We start from the raw sequence: 14,758 nt of genomic DNA on the forward strand, positions 1-14,758 counted from the left end.
ACCATTCTCCTCCCCATTTTACAGATGAGTACACTGAGGAAGGGAAAAGTTAACTCGACTAGAGTCCTACATGTAATAAGTAGCAGATCCCAGGCCAAAACCAGAACAGTAATCAACCGTTCGATGAGAACCCTGTTAGGTATAAGTTGTGGTCTTCTGGATAAAGTTGAACATGAGAGAACTGGCCATCTACCATCTTAACCAAGTTTAACTTTTGATGTTGATATTTAAGCATAATTTTGTCCTGGGAAATTCACAGTGAGTGATTATGATCGCATTTTCCTCATCTACATGCCTCTGACACTCTTGTTGAGGATGCTAATCTTTTGCAGAGCTGTCTTTGGAGTTGACGATGCTGCCACATCCCACTCCTGTGGGAAATGGAGAGATGACATGCATAAAATCAAATAAAATGTATTAGGGCCAAGTTAAACTGCTAATAAGAATAATCACAGTAATAGATCAAAAAATTATTTTAAATCTAGTTTTAATTACGTAAGTTCATTCCAGAATTCCTACTGATGTGATGAGAAATTCACAAAATCTATACAAATTGAAAACAGAAATTATTTTGCTTATTAAAATACTGTCTCTATATTATCACATATGTAAATTTATGCACATATACATAAATTATACATTTACATGTATAAACATTAATTTATCAGGACTACTCAATTTCATCTCCTAGTTAATAATTTAGTACTTATTAACCTTCAATATTCCCATCAAAATATATTCTCCCATCAATGATGAGAAAAGATAAAAGCATTACAGAATGTATTTTCTAAACAAAATTTGCTTCCCATTTTAGAAACTTGATGTCACCAAGGCATTACCATCAAATTTAACTTCGGTATTTTACTTTAAGATAAAAATAGAGAAGAAAGCTTTCAAATCTGTAAGTCCAAGAAAAACTATAATTAGAATCCCTGGCTCTGGCTTAGGATATATTCTACATCTTATTTCAGCTTGACAGTAGGCAGGAGATTTCTCATTCAATTTCAAGTTGAAGCCAGAATGAAAAATGCTTTGCAAAAAAAGAAAGCTCTGGTTTCCGTCCTTATAATTCCCTTCTCCCCATGAAATGAACCCATGCAGAATATTTGAAATAGCATCCCAAATATACCCAGCTCTTGTCTACTTGTCATTAAAGAAGTTGGATGACTGAGTCTTGAGGGGTGCATGGTGGATTCGATTGGAAACTCATGTCTACAGGGCTTTCCCACCAACGGGTTTGCAGGGGACTCAAAACACTGTTATTTGCAGAGCAGTTCCTGTGGCTCATGGCTAGCGTTAGATATTGCATAAGTCTTGGGATTTGAAACTCAAGACAGGCTCCCATGGAGTCTCAGCTTTCTTTTTAGTTAAGGACAGAAGACTATCTATCTATCTCTGTGGCTGAGCTGTCAAAAATGCCTGCTCTGAAAATGGATAGGCCTGTAGCTGGGAAATTACTGGCCAGGAAACCTACAGTGGCAGGGCTCAAAACCCACTCCAAAGATATGATATGGAAATAAATGAGTGGGGTTGAATAGGAAGGTCAGGCTAGAGGTCAAAACACTATCCAGACAGAAAGAGACCAGCTTCCTAACTTACTGTCTTTAATGGAGTGATCTTTCTCAAGTGAAATGTTGAATATGTTATTCCCTTGCTTAAGACATTTCCGTAATCAAGGCCTGGGGCAAGAGTACAAATAGAATCCCATATACATATGGTTAAATATATAAAAACTATTCAATTTAATAAACCGATAAATAGAATATGTTCTGGGAAAAATATACCTTTATATTGACAATGTCTTATATATAACATGTAAAACTATGGCTTTTTAAATATGAAGTAGGGAAAATAGCAAAAATAACTAAAGTGTGTCACTATTCTGCATATTGTAGTATTCTGTTTAGTTTGGTGAGTTTAGAATGGGTAATAAAAGCACACAAAAATATAGATTTTATATATGTCTATAATATTCATTTTAGGAAAATTACTAATTATATTATCAATTAAATTTTTACATAATTTATGTTCTAGTGATTACAGTGATCTAGAGGATTAAAAAATAGTACAAGTATACAAAGGTTTTAGTTTCACTCATTAAAGATGTAAGTCACAAGGACAAATGAAAAATAAATATGTTTTCATATTTTCAGTCTTTACTTCCAAAATATTCAGTTATCTTTAAAATTAAAAGGCGAAAGGCAAATTACAACAAAAAGACTATCAAAAGAGTAAGTAAAATATTTTAACAAGCTGAAATCTTTATGTAATTTTAAAGAATTTAGTATTTTCACATAAATAAAGCCTTTTGGATTTTAGCATTCATTGTAAAATTTTTATGCTTTATGTGTTTTCATGAATATGTTTTTGTGTATATATTATGTGTGAGTGTATATGCATAGAGAAAGAGCAAAAGGCAGGGGGGTGGGAATAGAGAATTTTTTAAGCAATATAAATACTTAATTCATTCTTGGTGTTTAGTCACGAAGTCATGTCTGACTCTTGTGACCCCATGGACTGCAGCCCTCCAGGTTCCTCTGTCCATGGGATTTCCCAGGCAAAAATACTGGAGTAGGTTACCATTTCCTTCTCCAGGGGATCTTCCTGACCCAGGGATCAAACTTGTGTCTCCTGCTTGGCAGGCAGTTTCTTTACCACTGAGCCACTTAGGAAGCCCATAAATATTTAATACTTTACAACATTCCTTAGCCTTTATGTGCAAATTTTGAGAATACCACCCTACTTACCAAATTAGGAATTAGGAATTAATTTTATTTCCTTCCTCGTCTACAAACTAGAACATTAAAGATAAGCAAGGATATGGATGCTCTTTTGGTCCTAATTGAAAACTGTCCTTTGTTAGGCAAGAATCTATTGCACACATATTATCTGAGAAGTTTTAGTCAATTAGGACAAATTAATGCAAGAAAATTGCTTCCATTTTTTTCTCAAGTGTCCCGTTTGTGAAACAGGGTCCATTTCCAGTGCTGCAAGGGCACGGTCATAGATCTTCACAGAGTGAGCACTCAGGGACCGGCAGACACAGGCCCAGCTGTGGAGAGGGGTTTCCCTGGGCCCTGAACATCCATCACAAGAGCTGATGTTTTAGATTATGTGTTGAACTGGGCAGCAATGACCGCTAAACCCAGAGCACAGAGGTGGTCTTGTATGAAAAGCCTTCTAACTATATGTAACTTGTTCTGTGTTTTCCATGTCTCCTGTAAATGTGTTATCATATTTTCATAATTTAAAAAAAGAAACAAAAGCTTCCTAAAGCATGGGTTCCAAAGCAAGGGCCCCTCTCGCCTGAGACCATGAGCAATTATGTCAATAGCTATTCTGATCTTTACACTAAAATTCATATATTTCAAACACAATAAAGACAAGGGTTTTTATGCACAAACTTGCTTTTCTTTTTTCTACTTGATGCTTTCCTCATTCTTCCATGTTCTCATCCCCAACCAAAGGAAAGAAAACAAATTACTCTTCTTTTTCATTTTTTATAAGGTTGGGTGATTTGAAAAACTCTAGCCCTTTTGCTTTCAAACCCTTTCACTTCACTCCTTCCTGATTAATTGGCCCTTAAAGACCCAAACACAGATACCACCACATATGGGAAACTTCCTTCTCACACCCATCTGGGTAAGGGTCCCTTCCAGGTACTCCTTCAGCACCCTGGGTCTCCTTCCGTCATAGAATTGACCACACTGTAGTGTAATCTTCTAATGAGAAGACGGCTCCTAATTATTTGCATGTTAAGGACAAGAACTGCATTTAATTTGATTTTATAATCCCTCCACCTTGTACAATTGATGCATTGTGGGTGATTAATAAACATCTGCTAAAAATAAGCTATTAAACAAGTAAAGACACTTAACTGTTGAATTGTTGCCAGTGTAGGATGATATCAACTCTATTTTTATCCATTCATTTGATTTTGCCAGAGAGCCAAAGCATGGTCAAATCAAAGCCCATCCCTGGGATGTCCATCCAGAACAAGGCCTTTATGGGGGTCATAAAACAAGGCACTTCCCTCAAGGTACACAAACTTCTCTTCAAATAGAAACTGAGTTGGCTGGCATCAAGCCGTGCCTCTATTCCGCCCACTCCTTATAAGCCTCAACTTCATCCCTTTGTCACTACATGTGTGAAAAGACAGCTGATGTCAGTGTTCCAGGCAGAGTTTTCAAAAAAGGTCAAGCAGCATTCAGATTTATGCTGCTAAAATTCATCCATTCTCTTTCAAAAATTTAATGAGAAAGGACAGCTTTGTGAAATGGAGGAGCAAGAACAATATTGCTTAAATAAATTGGAATTTGCACTCTGATTACCCTGCAGTTTCTGCCATACTTTACTGGAAATGCTCCCTGCGGTGCAGGCTTTCTCTGGAATGACATCATCATATGAAGCCATCCTCACTATAATTATTTCCATCCATATTTGTAGAGCACATAGCAAGAACATTCGGTAAGGAATATTTGATGCATATAGAACCATTTAAAACTGTAGAGTCACCAGAAAGCCCCATTAAAAGGCAAATGATATATCTTTATGCATGCCTTGAACCCCAGAGGAGATATTTCACATTCACATTTAGAAGAAAAAAAAAAAGAGTCTCTTTCAAACAATGAAACTCTGATAAGAGCAAATATCCTATGCCATGAAATAACAAACAAGTGTAGCTTCAGTTGCTTTTCTTGGAATAACACTTTCAAAAAACTGTGCTATTGCAGGAGCTGGCATATTTTAGTTCACATTATCAAATTGAAATCCTTTTGGAACTTAGGCTCTGTCAGTGCTAATACCAAGTATTGGGATTTTAAATGTTTATTCTTGGGAATCTTGGTTTAGAAATTGATTGTTCTCTTTTGAATGCATTATTTTCAATTTTAATAAAAGTGAAAACACCAATGTATTAATTTTCTCAAAAATCAAATAGTCAGAAAAACAAGATGTTTTGACACCGTATATGATACAAATGTAAAAGCTGAGATGGCTACCCTCACAATTTGCAATTCCCTGATTTCCTGGGGCTAACTGTAGTAGAGGTGGGGGTGGGGGAGTGCAGCCTCCCGCTGTTGTGATGTTAAAAATATATGGGCAGGTTCTTTGTCTTCTGGAAAAGAAAAGCTTCTACCATCTGCTCACCGAGGCTCTGATTTTGTTTTAAATGTAGAAAAACACGTGTTTAACTCTGCAGTTAGTGATAAGGTCCAAATTCATGTGTTCATCCATTCATTCATTCAACATAACAACCAGGGAAAAGAAAAAAGGTGTTGAATATGAAGTTGAATTGAGAAGTGTACTTAACAGGATGGAAACGTGATTCTTCGATTTCTCTCTAACCACTATTTTCAGACCTGCTCTGTAAAATCTCCCTTCCATGTCCTTTAAGGTCATCTCAATCAAATGCTATCATTTTTGAGTATCAGTTGCTTAAAAGTTCAGACTAATCTCTGTTTAAAATTTCTGCCTACAGCAGTATACTGCCTTTTGCTTCTCCCCCTCCAGTGTGGTCTTCAGCCTTGTTGGCCACCACCTGCTAGCTTCTTCTCTCTTCTGAGCTCTCCCACCCTGGCCTTGTCCCACTGGGAGGATGGTTGTGCTGTTATGTGTCATCTTTAGACTCTCTCCCCAGCCCTGTGTCACAGGTAAATGGCTATTTTCTATGGTAGGGGGAGAATCTTGGTCCCTCAAGTCTCTGCAGAGGCCCCACTCCCCATGAGCCTTGTGACTGAGTGTAACCTCCCTCCACAGTCCCCTTGGCCGTGGCCTACCACAATACATCCTCAGTCTCTCAATGTTGGGGTCTCCTCAAAGGGCACGCTGACCACCTGCCTTCATAGCTCTTCACCATGTCCCCAAACTCCCAGCGACAGATGCTGTCAAGCACTTTATTGACATCTGTTTTGGCTGCTCGAACATTGTTCTCTTTCATATTCTTGACTTCACTATTTTACTCTGAATGATGATGTATTTCATAAAAACTCAGATGTGAAATGAGGTCAGTATTATATATTCATCCAAGCAACAGACGATCACCCATGTTTCCGGGTCAGGATCGGATACCCATCTAAACCAGTGATCAGACACCCACCCTGGTTTATGGTGCAGTGCAAAGCCTGCAATGTAAGTCCCATTTTTCTGGACATGAGCCACTCTGGGGCTGAGCTTCGAGGGTTGCAGGTATGCTTTCATTTGCACATGGCACAAAAGACATTGGTCAAGTTGACTGTCTATGATAATGCTGTCAAGAGTTGTCAAACACATGAGTTTTCCCTAATCTCACATTTCCTGTTTCCTTGATGGAAATTTGTGATGGTAAGTGGCAGCAAGTGGCTCCAACTAAGTTCTGACCTCACTTGTAGCAGAATGAAATCATTCTGTTAAAGTGTTTTACATTTTCCATTGTTTCTTAGGGGGCCTTGCTCTGCAAGGAAAGTAAAACCACAGTGTCCCGACAGTGGATGGTTTCCTTCTCACCAGCTTTAAGCTCCCGAGAACCTCATCACTTTTTTGAGTTCATAATCAGAAACTAGAAACGCTGACTCTCACGGAAAACTCTATTTCTAGGATTTGGGTAAGGAGTTATCCCAGACACTAAATAAAGTTCTACGTGTCAGAAAAGAAACAGTTACATTAAACAAGTCTGCCAAATACTTTAAATACAGAAAGGCCATTAGGGGATTTAGGTTAAATACTGACGTTTTTTACCATCACAACAATGAGCCCTTACCATCCTGCTTGACCAGGAAGGGTTTCAAATAAGTCATTTATACCCACATCCTTCATAAATTGCATGCTTCTTTCACACATGTTTAAAGAAACTTAACACCTCTTCAACTATACATCGTAAATAATATTGACCAGGAGGCAAGTAACAGATAAGACTGTAAGTAGCAGATAAGTGCTTTAGAATTTGGTTTAAATCATTGCACTTTCTTCATTTTTCAAAGAACACTGAATTAACACTCATAATCCATCCTTAGATCTCACTAAATAGCCCTCTTCCCCATTAATGCAAAAATATTCAAATGTTGAGCTGTTTAAAAATTTTCTGTGAAGTTATAAATGCTAATCTACAGTTTTCAGAAATTCTTTCTCATAAATTTCCAATGTAAATTTATAACTTGCTACCATGAGGGGGAAAAAAACCCCCACCAACTTCTTACTATTATCATCTTAGAAAGGGAGGTGAAAGTATTTTATCATAAAGAAAGTTGGGCCTTTAAAAAAAATTTTTTTGGAAACTATCTAAATGCCTGCTGCTAGGTGTGTGTAGGGAAATTTGTTCTTTTTGAGGAACAGGGCATGATTTTACATAAAAATACTCCAGTGGTTGATTTCCCCAAATTTCTTAGTAAGTGTCTCTGGTGAGTTTACTTGAAAATGCTGATAGAATCCCTGGGTCAGGCATGAGGGACTGAGTGTGGCTGCTCACCAGGGTTCATCACTGTGCTTTCACATTCAAACGAAATACAATCTGACCATTTTGCTTGGTTCTGAAAAATGACTCCAGGTCCCCTTTTCCTCTTTTCTTTATGACTGTTCTTTCATTTTCTTTCTCTTTAGCTTCAATTTTTGCTTATGATTATAACTGTTCATCATCCAATAAGGCATCGAAAGGCTAATAATACTAGGGAGAAAAACAAAGGTATTTATGGGCTGAGAGTAAAACCTAATTAGGAAATTAATTACCATTTCTGTGCATATTTTCATTAAAATGCAATTTGGTTCCATTCCAAACAAATTTAAATTCCAGAGAAACTGTGCTTGCATATCTAGATTAAGAAAGCTGGATAAAGTTTCATTTTTAATAGAAGAGATCATAAGACATATAGATGTTAACCAAATGAAAATGTAAACAATTCATAAATGTTTCAATGGTTATAACTCCTCTGTGTATGTGTTAGTCGCTCAGTGTCTGACTCTTTGCAATCCCATGGGCTGTAGCCCACCAGGCTATCTATCCATGGAATTCTCCAGGCAAGAATACTGAAGTAGATAGCCATTTCTTTCTCCAGGGGATCTTCCTGACCCAGGGATCGAACCCAGGTCTCCTGCATTGCAGGTGAACTCTCTACCGTCTGAGCCACCAGAGAAACCCTCTAACTTGTCTACCTTAATCTTAAACGCTGGAATTTATGCCACCCAAATTTTCCTGATTATACCTCTAAAATGAACTTGTCCCCTGAAACATCATCCCTGGCTATTTTCAGAGAGGCAGTGTTCAAAGCAGGGTCCAATTACTAATGACTATTAATATCTTCTTTAGTAACAATAAAATAACCCCTGAAATAAAGTCTTAAGTAAAATGCAACTATTTTATATATTTAGGTGCTGCTTGCACAGTAACTAAGCCAAAACTGAAAAGAAGCCATAGAATTTTGCCTCCCCTGATAAACATTCTTTAGGTGTGCAAGATTAGGCAATCCTCTATTGTTCAATTTCTATTAAAAAAAATAACAATTCATTGAAAGGTCACAAGTGATATTCTCTTATTCAATCATTTATTAATTAATTTCTTAGGCATTTATTATGTGCCTACTGAACCCTAGTACATGTATTAAATATTAGAAATGCATTGCAATGTAGAACTCCATCAATGCACCCGAAATCTCAGAGACAGTGACTAACAGAGAGAATGACCAGGAGATTCAGCTAATATTTAATGCATTTCATCAGGCTTCAGGAACTCAACAGGGAACCACGGTCTTTGGTGACTGACTGCATATATAATGAGCAGGGCAGTAAGGTTAAAAAGGCAGCCACACAGCCACAGTGAATTCAGCAAACTACATCTCACTAACACATTTGGTTTGTTTTTTTTTTTTAATGTATGAATTCTGAGTTACCTTGAATCACTAGCAGGCTCCTTCTAATTACTAACAATGACAAGTCTGCCCTCTCAGCTGCAGCTGGATGCCTCAGGCATCTTCAGAGCAAAACCAACAAATGATTGGAATACTATGATTTAAACTCAAAACTAAAGCACAGTTGGAGATTCTTTTTTTTTTTACAAGGCTGCTTGAAAGTCTTGCATCCAGGGTTTGCCAGATCATAGAAGATGCAGAAGGACAACACAAGGTCAAATCTACATCTCACATACAAAGAACAAACTGGTTTTCTAATCCGTTTGCCATAGCTCACGATCTAGAAGACACGTAGGATGAATAGCAGGGTCCCGGGCACGGAGACCACACCAGTGACCCCAAGTGCCCTGCTATGAATAATGGCCATTATGAGAGGGAGGTGATGGCAGCAGGAGCAATATACCATCATCTGTCCTCCTGAACCAGAGAGGGAAAGTGCAGAAAAAGTAGCCTGCAGACATACGCTATGCTAATTATTTTTGTGATATAATTCTTGGGGGCATCTCTATGTGAACAGTCAAAATAGCCATTCAAGTGTAGCAAGAGACATCTTGCCATTAACAATCTGTGGCTCGAGGTCTGTTTTTTGTTTGTTTGTTTTTTAATTTGATAAATATGTGGTATCCATTCCGGTCTCACAAAATCACTAAAAAAGAAAAAAAGATTCAATATGCAGCTTCTATGAAGGAAGGTTCTCTTTGATTCTCCATGATAACACATATGGTGATGCTGTCAACATAAGAGTTTGGGGGCCATTTGTCATCCACCATTTTTAACATGTTAGTTATTATTTATATTCACCGGTGGCTCAGACGGTAAAGAATTCGCCTGCAATGCAGAAGAGCCAGGTTCGCTCCCCGGGTCAGGAAGATCCCCTGGAGAAGGGGATGACAACTCACACCAGTGCTCTTGCGTGGAGCATCTCATGGACAGAGGAGCCTGGCAGGCTACAGTTCATGGTGTTGTACAGAGTCAGACATGACTGAGTAATTAACACTTTCACTTGAGGTAATCTAAAGAGATCACAGTTCCCAAGGTTAGTACAATCAAAGGACCAGTGAGTTGGTCTCCTGCATGATGTAATATTTGTTTCTGGGAGCTGAGAGAGGTGATGTTTTCCAGGGGGAGTGAGGAGGGCTGAGGGGAAACAAGAGAAAGTGGACTGTGTTTTGTTTTTGGTGTTTTTGTTCTACACTTAGCACTTGGGATATAAAATGTCATTTTCCTCATTCTCTCTCTTTTTAAGCCACAGAGTCAGAAATATTACAGAGTACCTGCACTGCTTGTAATGCTTGCACAGTGACATCTGCTTGGCATTCAAACACACATAAATCAATGTGATTAAAATATAGTTAGAATGTCCATTTCGCATGACAGTCGTAAGAAACACAAGAAGGTGGATACTCAGCTGTCTCATCCATTGATGTAGCCCAGCAGCCCTGTTCTGTCTCACTGAGGAACCGCCTGTGGACTGTTTCCACAAGGCCATGCCTGCTACCAGGTGAGCAGTGGTTACAAATGACAATCGAGTAGAAAGAGGAAAACTATTGGTTTTCTCTCTAGTGTGAAAGGAGGCTTTTCACTTCTCCTAAACCCACCTCTGCACCCTCTGCACCATCACCCAATCCAGGCTTATATTGTTAATTTCAAAGATTAGCATTTCAAGAAACCCAGGATGCTACAAGGCCTCTCAGCGTGAGACTGAAGGCAAAATAGGACCCTAGAAACGTATTTGATTTGTATCTATTGTATCAATTCTAAACTCTTCTCCTGAAACAACAATTCAGATTCTGGACCAGAAAAAAAAAAAAAAAATGGCTTTCAAAATCTAAAATGATTTAACACTAACAAGAAATTCAACCTATCTTTATGCAATCTAAGTAAAAAATTGACCTTGAGAGTTACAATAAAAATTTGTCTCTGGGATCTTCTCCACCTGCACACATTCTTCCCTCACTATGCACACTCCAATATGAATCACTCAGGGAAATAAACTAGTAAAGACTGGGGTAGGGAGCCATTCAGCAAAAATACTCACACTGCAAACCTTAATCTGTAGGCAGGCAGTCATCACGTGCCTCGTGCTTATCCTATCAGATTACACTGGCATCCAGACCTTACCTTACCTGGCATCACACGTGAAGCTTATCTCACATGTACACAGAATTCCCAGGACACTGAGGTCCTACCTACCTACCAGGACACTGAGGTCCTACCTACCTTTGATTCCATTAGGTTATAATTGACTATTTACAGTAGCCAGGACATGGAAGCAACCTAAATGTCCATCGACAGAGAAATGAATAAAGATGTAGATATACAATGGAATATTACTCAGCCATAAAAAGGATTAAAATGGTGCCATTTCCAGAGAGATGGATGGGCCTAGAGATTGTCATACAAAGTGAAGTAAGTCAGAAGGAGAAAAACAAATACCATTGCATAATGCATGTATGTGGGATCTAATACATACGGTACATAGTGTATGCACCATTGCATACATGCATAATGCGTGTATGTGGAATCTAGAAAAGCGGGGCAGATAAACCTTTTGCAAAGAAGAAATAGAGACACAGAGGTAGAGAATAAACATATGGATACTAAGTGGGAGAAAGGGAGGGATGAATTGGGAGGTTGGGGCTGATACATATATACTACTATGTATGAAATAGGTAACTAATGAGAATCTACTGTATAGCACAGGGAAAAGAAGAAAAACTGCCATCTGTGTGTAGGACATATATTAAGTTCACCTTAACAATGCATTCCAGGATACATTATGTGCAGACAAAGACTGTTTGATTCCACGTATACGAGGTACCTAGAATAATCAAATTTAGAGAGTTAGAAAGTACATTGGTAGATGCCACAGGCCGGAGGGTGGGGGCAGGGAATGGGGAGGGCAAATGGTAAGCTAGTGTTTAATGAATTTTAGTTTAGGAAGGTGAAAAATTTGGGAGAAATGGATGATGGTGAGAGTTGCACAACAATGGGAATGTACTTAGTACCACTGAACTGTATAGTTAAATATGGTTAAAATAGTATGTTTTATATCATGTAAATTTTTACCACAATAAAAACATTTTTTTTAAATGGATGGTTCTTTGTGAAGTGCTCTCCTAGGGATTGCAGAAGATACAGAACATTTTATGGCCTCTATGGTTGAGCAGTTTCTATTTGGTGAGGGAAAAAAAAAAAAACCACATAAAATGTTAGATGTCACAAAGACAAAATCTTGGTCTATATCACAAAGCAAAGAAGACCACGTGGATGTGTCTGATAAATACACAAACCAATGCTCTTGGGCAATAATTCTCATTTCAAATATTAGAGAATCTGTGTGTCTTCTCTGCCATAAGTTGTGCCACCTGTAACTTATTATAAATAATGAGTATTTTGAGTTTGTGGTTTCATAATTATATCGATTCAAGGCCACTTTTATAAGAATGCCATTCTATGCACTTACATTCTGATGTGACACATGGAAGGGCGCAGAAAGTGAAAGACCCAGGTGCACACCTAAACCTGGCCACCAACCCTCACTGCCCTATTTAACATTACACCATTTCCCTCATGGAGTCCTTCTTACCCTGCTCTGTTCTTTTTCAACAGCATTTATAACTTTCTAACATATAGTATAATTTTCTTATTTGTTAAGAGTCAGTCAGTTCAGTTGCTCAGTCGTGTTTGACTCTTTGCAACCCCATGAACCGCAGCACACCAGGCCTCCCTGTCTATCACCAACTGCCGGAGTCCACCCAAACCCATGTCCATTGAGTCAGTGATGCCATCCAACCATCTCATCCTCTGTCGTCCCCTTGTTAAGTATAGTCTTATTAAGTTTATTCCCCTTGTTAAGTGTAGTCTTTTTTTAAGTTTTTTTTTTAATTTTTTATTTAGTTTTACTTATTTATTTTGGCTGTGCTGGGCCTTGGGGTCTTGGTTGCTGCATGGGCTTTTTTTCTAGCAGCAGTGCTTGGTCTTCTCACTGCGGTGGCCTCTCCTGTTGTGGAGCACAGGCTCTAGAAGCATGCAGGCTTCAGTAGTTGCAGTTCCCGGGCCCTAGAATACAGGCTGAGTAGCTGTGGCACATGGGCTTAGTTGCTCCACAGCACATGGGATCTTCCCCCAAATTGTGAAAGCCAAGCAGTTATTCCATTTCTGATCATTCAGCAGATTGTAATTTTTAAAAGAAAAAAAAAAAAAAAAGCGATTCACACTATGGAAGAGTGACTCTTTTCTTTTTCAATTTTTTGTTTTTAAAGAATATTTAAGGTGTAGTCATCAAAACATCCACTGACTAAAATCAGTGCTTTGGGGTCTTCCCTGGTTGTCCAGTGGTTAAGACTTCTCCTCCCAAAGCAGGGGGGGTGGGTTCGATCCCCAGTCAAGGAGCTAAGGTGCCACATGCCTCTCGACCAAAAAACCAAACCAAACCAAAATGAACAAAAGACAGAAGCAATATTGCAAGAAATTCATGAAGATTTTTTTTTTAAATGGGCCACATCAAAAAACAAAAAATTAATTTTAAAAAGTCAATGCTTTTGTCTCAGCCTCTCAGGGTAAAAACAAGGATGAAAAAATAGGGTTATGATAAGCATAGGGCTGAAATACAAACATTGCAGAGGAAAAGGCACATGAAAAAAACTGCATAAAGAGCAGAACGAATGATTGACAAATACTAAGCACCAGGAGAATCACAAGTGGAATGGAAAAAGCAGGCCTTGCTGACAAGTGATGAGCAGTGAGAAAGTAGCTGAGTTGAACATATTTTTTAATGAAGTGTTAAGTCGGTCACCAAGAGAGGTAGGTAATGACTGTGATGAAGAGTTGACCAGGGTGTGAAAAAAAAAGCAAAATTAAGTGACACTTAGTAAATCACAGGAGGACATGAAACCTAAGAGAGCTTCTGAAAGGAATGGTCCATCCCTTGGTACACTCTGATGCCTTTTAGCAATCAAATTGTGCAGCTCATTAAAATTATGTGTGAATAGATAGATACTCTGGCAAAAAGGCAAAGGAGCCAAGTCAAAACCATAGCAATACAATGGCTATATCCACAGATGCAGAAAACCAGCGCTGGAAGGTTCTGGAGGAGATGTACTGGAGAAACACTCATTGGAAAACTGTGAGTGGGGCCCCTGGAAATAATAGGAGCAATGAAACTGGCCACGGGAGGGGTGTGTCATGCCAAAAGAAAAATATTTAAAATTGGATGTGTTTGCATGAAATAATTCAGTTAACAGCAAGGGAATTTAAAGAAACTAGCTGAAGGAGTTGTGTAAGTAAATGGGAGGATAAAATCTGGTTTCTCTCTTTGTATGGACAGAATAAATACAGGATTTTTCCCAACCAGGAAACTGTCTGGGCATTGGTCAGTGGCTTCCAGTGTTTTCCTAAATAAAAGTGATGCACTGGGCCATAATTATTTCAAATGGTATGGTTAGTTCTCTGGACGACACAGAAGGGAAGTGAATTTACTTGTACAGAATGCTGATTTTGTGTTGGGTCCTCTTTGACATTTTAACATATATGAGGTCTTTGACTTCACAGAACAAAACTGTCATGTAAAAGGCATGATCACCACGTGTAGCTGAAGGTACCTGAGATCGTGCAGTTCTCAACAGCTCGGACTCACATCTCAGCATGGGTGGCTCCAAAGCCAGAGGCCATCAAGATGCTTGCTGCATCAAAGGAAGTTGATAATGAAGTATCAGATTATTAAAGAGAAAATATAACTTAAGGAACTGGATATTGTATTTAAGATGCTTATTCACACTCAGAGTCAGATGGCCAACTTGGATAATTTGATTTATCCTCCTAGTGTCTTGCTAAGGCTTGTTATTTTATGAGACCAACACATACCTCTATATAAAAACAAACAA

General features: G+C 38.4%; 1 protein-coding gene across 1 annotated transcript in view; it reads right to left on the reverse strand.

The window, feature by feature from the left end:
• Window positions 1-14,758, reverse strand: part of HDGFL1 (HDGF like 1) — a 41,857-nt gene that overhangs the window by 21,408 nt on the left and 5,691 nt on the right. Inside the window, exon 2 of the transcript XR_006342082.1 lies at window positions 14,477-14,557. The gene's annotated coding sequence lies outside the window, so the exon portion shown is untranslated. The remainder of the gene's footprint in view (window positions 1-14,476; window positions 14,558-14,758) is intronic.

Source organism: Cervus elaphus, chromosome 7 (genome assembly GCF_910594005.1).
Source record: "Cervus elaphus chromosome 7, mCerEla1.1, whole genome shotgun sequence".
In the NCBI taxonomy this organism is placed as follows: domain Eukaryota; kingdom Metazoa; phylum Chordata; class Mammalia; order Artiodactyla; family Cervidae; genus Cervus; species Cervus elaphus.